This window comes from Canis lupus, chromosome 31 (assembly GCF_011100685.1).
Source record: "Canis lupus familiaris isolate Mischka breed German Shepherd chromosome 31, alternate assembly UU_Cfam_GSD_1.0, whole genome shotgun sequence".
NCBI lineage: Eukaryota > Metazoa > Chordata > Mammalia > Carnivora > Canidae > Canis > Canis lupus.
The window spans coordinates 13,556,738-13,566,864 of record NC_049252.1 but is presented as its reverse complement, the minus strand read 5'-3'; the positions used below and the strand labels follow the sequence as shown (position 1 = coordinate 13,566,864).

Below are 10,127 nucleotides of genomic sequence, written 5' to 3'. Positions count from 1 at the left end.
ATGTCAGATGGGAGGAGACTATGATGACTTGAGAATTGGACCAACAGAAAGACCTTAATGAGACAACCAAGGAGACTTAACCAGGTCTATGGAGTAGTTAATAGAATTGCTTTAGTGTTAATTTCCTAGTTTAAATAATTATATCCTGGTTATGTAAAATGGTAATATTTGGGGAAGCTGTTAAAAATTGTAAGAGAATTTCTGTAGTATTTTTCAAACTCTTTTGCAAGTCTGAAATTAGATAAAAGTAAAAGTTAAAAGGGAAAGATTTTTAACTATGAAGAGAAATGGGTGAAGAACCATGTCTGGAGATAATAAGAGATAAAAACTAGACTATGCAGTTATATGTATCTTATTGCTTTTTTAAACTTTTAAAAGATTTCAGCCAGATGAAAATACATTTCTCACTGTCACTTGGTTCTGACCAAGAATATTTAAAAAAATATACTAAAATTGAAGTGGATGTGGGGAGAAAGTGACCGTGGGGAAAGCATGTTTCAACCAAGCACCTGGGTTCATCTCCTTCATTTACAAAATGGATGAAACTTACATCAATTACCTGGACCCCGAAAAGCTATTACAATGACCCTCTGATAAAAACCACTAGATCAGGGCCTGCAGGTTTCCTTATCATCTTATCAAGTGCAAAAAGAATCATCCTCATGTAGCAAATTGGGTACTTGTCCCTGGAATGCTTGCCACCAAGTTTCTCCCACCAAAACCAGTCATGATGTCTCAAGCTGTGATGATAAAAGTTGTATTGAGCAGGATGCTGTCAACCAAACCGGGAATCTTGGACAAGAGACTCTAGCTGAGAGCACATGGCAGTGCCTTCCTTGTGATGAAGAAAGGGATAAAGGTCTATGGAAACAGACCAGCACCCCATTTGTGTGGGGCACAGCAAGCCAACTACTGTGGCAACAACAGCCCTGCAAGCAAGTGATGGCTACAAGCGTGTGTGTTCCCAGGTCTCCACCATACATTCAGCCGTGGAAAAATAATGGAAATATATAACTGAATATCTATCTCATCAAATGCTAGACTCTAAAAGGATCCTTGCTTCTTCCTGCTACCAGGGGGTTCTTCCTTTTATTCCCCTCTTAATCTAATTATAGAAAGATAAACTGTCAGTGACTTTCAAACTGGGGGCACGGGTCAGGGGAAGAAAAAGAAAAATATACTAAAAATACCTGGAACCTAAAGAAAGAAATTTCTTGCTTATATGTGAAGTAGTCTGTGTATATTCACTAAGTAAACTAATAAATAGAAACTCAGACTGTGATTTTTCAAACTGGTTTTTGTGTGACTTTTCTAGTAGAGAAGATGATCAAGGCCAATTTTGAAGTTGCCATGCCATTCAACTCAGAGTATCTACTCTGTGTAAGACACTATTGATCATAAGCAAAACGTGATCTCTTATTACAAAGAGTGCTTCATCAAGGTTGGTAGACTTTTTTAAAAATTATTTTATTTATTTACTCATGATAGACACAGAGAAGCAGAGACATAGGTAGAGGAGAGGCAGGACCCCTCCGGGGAGCCTGATGCAGGACTGGATCCAGGACCCCTGGGATCATGACCTGAGCCAAAGGCAGATGCTCAACCACCGAGCTACCCAGTCATCGCAATGTTGGTAGACTTTAATACACAGTTCCCAAAACCAGTATTTCATAGGATGTGTTATAACAAAGAGGCAAGCTAAGTCCTGTTAGGACATAAGGAACAAAGGGAACATTTGGATTACTTTGCAGAGGCCTGGACAAATAGTTGTCCACCATGGTGAAAATCTGGAGAGGTGTTAGGAAGACAAGGTCATTGGAAGGCAGCAGAGGATTCTAATGGGTAGTGATTGAGATATAAAGGAAAAAGCACTTTGGGAAGAGAGGAAAGCCTAAGCAGAGTCATGAGACAGAGAATTGTAGGGTTATTTTGATTCAAATAAGAGGAGGAAGAGCTCCCGGGGTGGAATTTCACTGAGTGATAGGGAGTGAACAAGACGGTTTGGGGTTTAATCAGCCCCAGGGCTCCCAGAAAATTATATTTTGCAAGTAAATGCCAACCCTCTAATGTTTAGGGCCAGCACCACTAAATACTGCTCAATACCTTTCTGTCTCTAAATTCAGCATATTTTCATAGTACACAAAGTATGAAACACACATTTTAGCTGTTCACTCCAAACTGGTACTAGCAAATTCCAAAGATGCTGGATCTTAAAACATGCTTCAGGTCCATAATTTTGTAAGTAGGCACTTACTATTCACTGCCCACTTCTAAGAGGTCAATAATTCAGATTGGCTACAGGATCCAAGACTCAACGTCAAGTTGTCCACTGAGGTTTTACAAACCTGAAAACTTCTTTGTTGATTGGATAGGGATTTAATTCTAGCAGCAATTGTGTACAGTATTTTAGCAGCACTTTCCTCTTATAAAACATTAGTCCCAGAACATGTTAATTGGTATGAGGTAAAAAAGCATTCCCTCAGTAAATAAGTTTGGTGAACACTGGGTTAAGGAAAGTTAATCAGACATCTTTGCTGCAGGAGTTATCAGAACCTAGATCATGCTAATGAGAAATACAGAACTTAATGAAGAGGGAGATAATACAATTGTACACAAAACCAACAGAAACCTAGTAATACAAGTGTTCCAGAGAACACACACTTGAAAACTGTAACAGATGGCATCTCTGCTTCCTCTCATTTTAAGTCTATCACACATAAGTTGCAATGGCTTACAATGCCAATGGATAGTCATCAGATTCTTTCACAGAGATACTTATATTTTGTGGTTGTTATAGGGATTGAGGTTCAAACTATTTACCTATCTGCCATTATATTTTTAATCATAGTATGTTAGCTAAGACTTTTTGGCGCTTTCATCAAGCTATTTACATAATGATACATTTTTTAAATTTACAGCCCTCTCAATTAAACATTAAGATTATCCTTCTTCATGTATATGATCAGAATTGCCGAACATATGGCAGACACTATATACCCTTAAGAAAAAGCTTAGGGTATGTTTTAATACAATTTTTTGTTTTAGGGGCTTATTAGTTCTAAAAAAACCTCAGCATTATGCTAACAGATTTCTGTAATCAGGTTTTCCCACACAAATAGTAATTTACTAATAGTCCCATCTATCTAGAAAGTGAAATATTTTTGAAATATCTGAGTCTTAGAGGCAAATGATGGATATCATTGTTCTTGTTCCTAATAAGAAGTGACATTAGATCATCTCACTACAGCTCTTTCCAGGTTGCTGTGCTGTATTTTTTCTCACCATTTTATTTTATTTTTTTTTAATTTTTATTTATTTATTTATGATAGTCACAGAGAGAGAGAGAGAGAGAGAGAGAGGCAGAGACACAGGCAGAGGGAGAAGCAGGCTCCATGCACCAGGAGCCCGACGTGGGACTCGATCCCAGGCCTCCAGGATCGCGCCCTGGGCCATAGGCAGGTGCCAAACCACTGCGCCACACATGGATCCCCTTTTCTCACCATTTTAGTTAATCTTTGCTTTCTACTATCCCAAGCAAACTCATAAGAAATATTTGTTTGTCTTAGTCTCTAAAAAAAGCTTTCGGAATAAGTCTGATGGTTGTGATGGAATAGCATTTAATTCAAAATATTAGAATTTTTAGATATAAGGCAATAATATTTAGAATACAGAAATAGGAGGTCTGCTAAAGTTAGGCCTTATTTCTTCTCCAAGCAATGAGTGTTTGCCTACTTGCTCCCTACTCTCTGCTTTGAAAGGTGAGTGCAAACCTTGTGTGGGCAGCCACTTATAGTAAAGGAAATGGCTTTCAGTTCCTCTTCCCTGGATTGTTCCAGCCTTTCATTACTAGTCCTTTCATGTTCCAGATTTTTACTTAACAGTTACCTCTTGGGCAGCCCGGGTGGCTCAGAGGTTTCGCGCTGCCTTCAGCCCAGGGCGTGATCCTGGATACCTGGGATCGAGTCCCATGTCGGGCTCCCTCCATGGAGCCTGCTTCTCCCTCTGTCTGTGTCTCTGCCTCTCTCTCTCTGTCTCTCATGAATAAATAAATAAAATCTTAAAAAAAGAAAGAGTTACCTCTTCAGTGAGGTCCTCACTGGCTAACCTATCTGTAATTTTTATCCTCTCCCTAATATTTCTTTTTTTAAGTAGTGTTTTTTTCTTTTATAGCTTTTATTTAAATTCCAGTTAGTTAACTTGCAGAGTAAGATTTGTTTCAGGTATACCATAGAGTGATTCAACACTTCCATAAATGTCCCAGTGCTCATCACAACAGGTACACTCCTAATCTCCGTCACCTCACCCACCAGTCCTCTGATAATCATCAGTTTGTTTTATAGAGTCTGTTTCTTGGTTTGCCTCACTCTCTCTTTTTCCCCCTTTCTTCACTTGTTTGTTTCTAAATTCCACATGAGTGAAATCATATGGTATTTATCTTTCTGTGTCTTATTTCACTTAGCATAATATTCTCTAGCTCCATCCATGTTGTTGCAAATGGCAAGGTTTCATTCTTTTTATGGCTGAGTAATATGTAAATATATATATATATATATATGTATACTATATATAAGAATATATAGTATATGGGTAATATTCATACATCTCATATATACTGAGTTATATTAATATATCCATATATGAGTAATATTAATATTCATATATGAATAATATTAATATATATACCATTTCTTCTTTACCATTCTTCAATCAATGAACACTTGGGCTATTTCTTGAGATGGTCTGTTGGCCATCTGTGTGTCTTCTTTGGAAAAAATGTCTATTCATGCCTTATGTCCAATTTAAATTGGATTATTTATTTTTGGGTTGTTGAGTTTTATAAGTTCTTTGTATATTTTGGTTACTAACCCTTTATCATATATGTCATTTGCAAATATTTTCTCCAATTTCATAGGTTGCCTTTTTGATTTGTTAATTGTTTCCTTTGCTGTGAAGAAACTTTTATTTTGATGTAGTCCCAATAGTTTATTTTTGGTTTTGTTTCCCTTGCCTCTGGAGACATAAGGAGAAAAAGTTGCTAAGCCAATGTCGAAGAGGTTACTGCCTATGTTCTTATTTAAAATATTAATGGTTTCAAGTCTCACACTTAGGTCTTTAAACCATTTTGAATTTGTTTTTGTGTATGGTGTTAGAAAGTGGTCCAGTTTCAATCTTTTACAAGTTGATCTCCTCTTTTCCCAACATCATTTGTTGTACTTTTTTCTCATTGAATGTTCTTTCCTGCTTTGTGGAAGGTCAATTGACCATAAAGTTGTGGGTTCATTTCTGAGTTTTCTACTCTGTTCTATTGATCTATGTGCCTATTTCAGTGCCAGTATCATACTGTTTTGATTACTACAGCTTTGTAATATATTGTGAAGTCTGAAATTGTGATGCCTCCAGCTTTGCTTGTCTTTTTCAAGGTTGCTTTGGCTATTCAGGGTCTTTTGTGGCTCCATACAAATTTTAGGAATTGTTTGTTCTAGTTGTATGAAAACTGCTGTTAGTATTTTGATAGGGATTGCATTAATTGTGTAGATTACTTTGGATAATCTGCGTATTTTAACAATATCCGTTCTTTCAATACAAGAGTATGGAATGTTTTTTTCCATTTCTTTGTGTTGTCTTCAATTTCTTTCATCAGTGTTTTACAGTTTTCAGAGTACAAGTCTTTCACCACTTTGGTTAAGTGTATTCTTAGCTCCTTAGTGTTTTAGGTGCAATTATAAATGGGATTGATTCCTTAGCTTCTCTTTCTGCTGTTTCATCAGATTTCTGTATGTTGATTTTGTATCCTGTGACTTTACTGAATTTTTATCATTTCTAGCATTTTTTTGCTGGACTCTGTCAGGTTTTCTATATAGAGTATCGTGTTATCTGCAAATAGTGAAAGTTTTACTTCTGACTTGTTAATTTGGATGCTTTTATTTCTTTTTGTTGTGACTGCTGTGGCTAAACTCCCTATAACATTTCTATGCACCTTTTTCCTGCTTTATTTTTTCCCATTATTTTTCATTACTTAATGCACAGTTATACTTTACTTATTTATATTGTTTATTACTAACTTCTATCACTAAGATGTAGACTCCACAACAGCAGGGAGTTTTGTCTTTCTCTTTAATTCTTCATTTCCAGCAACCAGGACAGTACCTGGCATATAATACATGTTCAATAAATTGAATGAATGAATCTCCACCATCATATAAAATCTCCTCTAAGTGCACAGATAATTCTGCTAATTGGTAAACTTTGTTAAATAGCTATCTTCTCAAAACCCTTTAATAGTTTAATGACAATACGTAAAAGCTGATAAAACAGTTGATGAAACATTGGACAATCAATAAAATCTTATAATGTGATGAGCAAATGTTCATGTCATATGTAAAAACAACTAAAAAACTTTAAAAGCCAATAGTAAACAAAAATGTATATTGGATGGTAACATTAACAGTCTTTATCTTATCTATACTTCTCTAAATTTTATAAAATGGACTCATTTTGGGGGTACCTGGGTGACTCAGTCAACTGAGCGTTCAACTCTTGGTTCCAGCTCATGTCATGATCTCAGGGGCTTAAGATCGAGCCCCATGTTGGGCTCCATGCTCAATGGGGAGTCTGTATGAGATTCTCTTTCTCTTCCTCTGCCCCTCCTCCTACTCACACATATATGCGTTCTCTCTCTCTCTCTCTCTCTCTGTCTCTCAAATAAATAAATCTTAGAAAAAAGAACACTCATTTTTTCCCCAACTTTACTTCTCTATAAACTTCCATAAACACACTCAAATAGGTCTGGTCTAGTCATTTCATTGTTTATCCAGATTATATATTAATTTGTTATTATTTTATAGCTCTTGTCTTTCCAACTTGGTTGTAAACTCCCAGAAAGCAAGATCATATTTTAAACAACAGTGATTCCACAACATCTAACTCACTAAGAAACATATGACTAGCCCTTATTACATATGTGTGTACTGACTGGTTGGTTGATTCACATGTGATATTGTATATGATATCTGCAGATACAGGAATAGGTCTCTGCCATCTTATAATCAAAATCAATTGGCTCTTTAGGATGACACTAAGGTAACAAGCAAAAGAGCATAGTAAGCACTTATTCTACATTCACAAGTCATTTAGGATATCATGAACAGCTCTAATTTAAAATTTGCAAGAAGAATTACATTTACACAAGTGATGCATATCTATGAGATGAAATGCACTCTCTTTTGAAGTAATTTTTGAAGAGATTTAGATTTTTTTATATATGAGATATCAAAAATTGTGAAAAATGATATTCAACATTATTAATGTTTGCTCAATACTGCAATTTATTTAAGCAGGACTTCAATGCCCAACATTTTGGTGATTTTTTATTATAATTAGATCTATAAAAAGTATATTCTAAGCTAAATTTCTGATTGCCATATTATGAAAAATTTGGGTATTTTTACTTAATAAGCCATTAAAGAAAGATGATCAGTAACATCTTGTCTCAGTACACACTAGCTCAATATTTGTTTTTTTTTTTTAAGATTTTATTTATTTATTCATGATAGACATAGAGAGAAAGAGAGAGAGAGAGGCAGAGACAGGCACAGGGAGAAGCAGGCTCCATCCCTGGAGCCTGACGTGGGACTCGATCCCGGGATTCCAGGATCACGTCCTGGGCCAGAGGCAGGTGCTAAACCTCTGAGCCACCCAGGGATCCCCTAGCTCAATATTTGGAACTGAAATTTATAGATGAAAGATTATAACTGTTCGAGGGATTTTCATGATAATGCCAAATGTGTGCATTTTTTCCATTATAATTTTTTTCTCTATTTATCGAGTGCCTTCCATTTCCAGGCTGGGACGTTCAGAAGGCCAATGAGTCAGCACTTGTGATATCTGTGGTACAGTTTACACATGTGATTATATTAGAATCCTAAGGACATTTTGATTTTTTACTGGGAATAAACATTCCTGAAGTGCCTAAAGTACATGAAATATGATGCAATTTTCCAATAAGTGATAAGTAACCATTACCAGAGACATTTACTTCTTCTTAAAAGAGATTTTGTGGTGATGTTTAAGCCTCAAATAGAGGAACATATAGTTCCTTGAAGTCCCTTGAAATAAGGATATTTAATGTAGTTGTGTTTAGACTGGCATTATAATGATCATAAAATGGCTGCCTTTTTCCCCTTTCATACCAAAACGGTCTCTATCAATTCAAAATTTGAAGATATTAAACTTCCAAAAATCATTTTTTTTAGAAAAAAGCTTTTGAGAAAAATTTGAATATTGTACAGGGCTACAATATTCTGCAGTCAAAGAGAGAAACCAAACTAAAATGGTAAGGATATTATCAGTAGTGAGAATTTCATTACAAAGTATAAAAAAGCAACTAGCATAAAGTGTACTTGTAAGCCATGATTAATTTAAGAATAAGAGTTATGACAATTTAAAATATGTAAACCATCTTGAATGTTATTCAAGCAGTAAGTGCCAAGTATTTGGACATTTTAAGATTTTCAGATGCTCAGCATTTTTACTGGTGTGTTTAAAATGTTCTCTTTTAAATTAAGGAATGTATTTTTAAAGCTACTAGTAGAATAAGTGGATCTATATTAAGTTTTACGGCATTTAAAAAATGTAGTATCCATACATATAATTTCTTTGATGCAATATTAATTTTATATTTTAATAGCTCATATTAAGGTCAACTTTCAACATAAAAATTCAAGTCAAACAACAAAAATGTTAGTGTATCTAAAAAGGACTTATTGAGAAACCAAGCAAGGAAAAAAAGAAGCCATAGTAATTTCACAGAAGTAAAATTCCTTGGGATTCTACTTGAAAAGTCAACAACTAAAACATAAAAAGAAAGAAAGAAGGAAGGGAAGAATGAAGAAAGGGGAAAAAAGTAAGAGAGAAAAAAGAATTAAAATATATGTCTCCATGTATTACTAATACATATTATTAAAAGTATATACTAATCATAAAGTTAAGAAGAGGCTTGATATATAAGTAAACCCTGAATTGGTTAAAAAAAATTTTTTTTATGGAGAAATGATCCTATGGAAGGAGCCTGTGTCATAAAGAGGAGAGGGCATTTTAGAGGAGGATGGTGAAGTTAAAAGGCATAATGTCAAGTTTTAGATCATCTGTTCATATTCCAGAGAGAATAATAAATCTGTCCTAGATAAATCTGTTCTAATTCTAGGTAGAACACAATTTAGCAAAACTTGTTTTGATACGGAGAGTCCCAGTTTTCGTCCTAATCAGAAAGGTAGCATTTGTAAGCTTACATTTTAAAGCAAACTCGATAAAAGCAACTCTTAGCTACATACCAAATACTTATTGGAAAACAGAGGAGATATTTCTCTTTGGTGTGTGTTGATCCATCTATTTTGGCAGGGGAGAAAGCAGTTCTTTAAAAAGTAAACTATCTACCACTTGACATCTCTTCCTTTATTATGGAAAAGGAGTCCTTTACTTAAAAATTTGTACTTGTATTTCTTCATTTAAACATTAAAATTAATTAAACTTAAATTAATTAAAATTAATATATTTCCAATAACTGGAAAACCTGTGGTGAAACACTATTTCCAAAACAAATACATTTAGTAAACATAAATTATAAATTTATCTTAAAGGCACTTTATGAGCAAAGTATCAGTACACACTACCATGAGTAACTTTTCCCTAACCAGATGTTTTAAATTCTATGTAGCCAAGGTCTTAATTTGGGCAGGGATGAATAAAAAGAATCTTCCCATTGACCACTGTTACACTATTCAGAGGTATTATCCTCAAAGCATATTAAATTTTAATTTGCAATTATAAAAAGATGATTATTTCAATGTGAAATAATTCTTCATAATGAGGGAAAATGGGCATTTGGGGAAGAGGTCAGCATTTGCAAACAATAAAATTGAGGATTTTCTCATGTTGAAAAACATCAAAGCAACCAGTTTTTTGTTATACTGGGTGCCAAAGGTTCAAAAGCATAAGTCAAAATGTCCTCATGAGATCACCTGGCATTTATTTCTTTAATATCTCTTGTTCAAGACATGGCAGCAATGAGGCACAAAGCTAGCTCACAACACACTCTGCATTATAAAGACCTCATCTTGTAGTAATTGTTC

The 10,127-nt window shown here is 34.7% G+C and overlaps 1 pseudogene; it reads left to right on the top strand.

Moving 5' to 3' along the window:
• The first annotated feature begins 535 nt into the window (after positions 1 to 535).
• On the top strand, positions 536 to 1,014 carry LOC111093424 (annotated as a pseudogene).
• Positions 1,015 to 10,127: the final 9,113 nt, after the last annotated feature.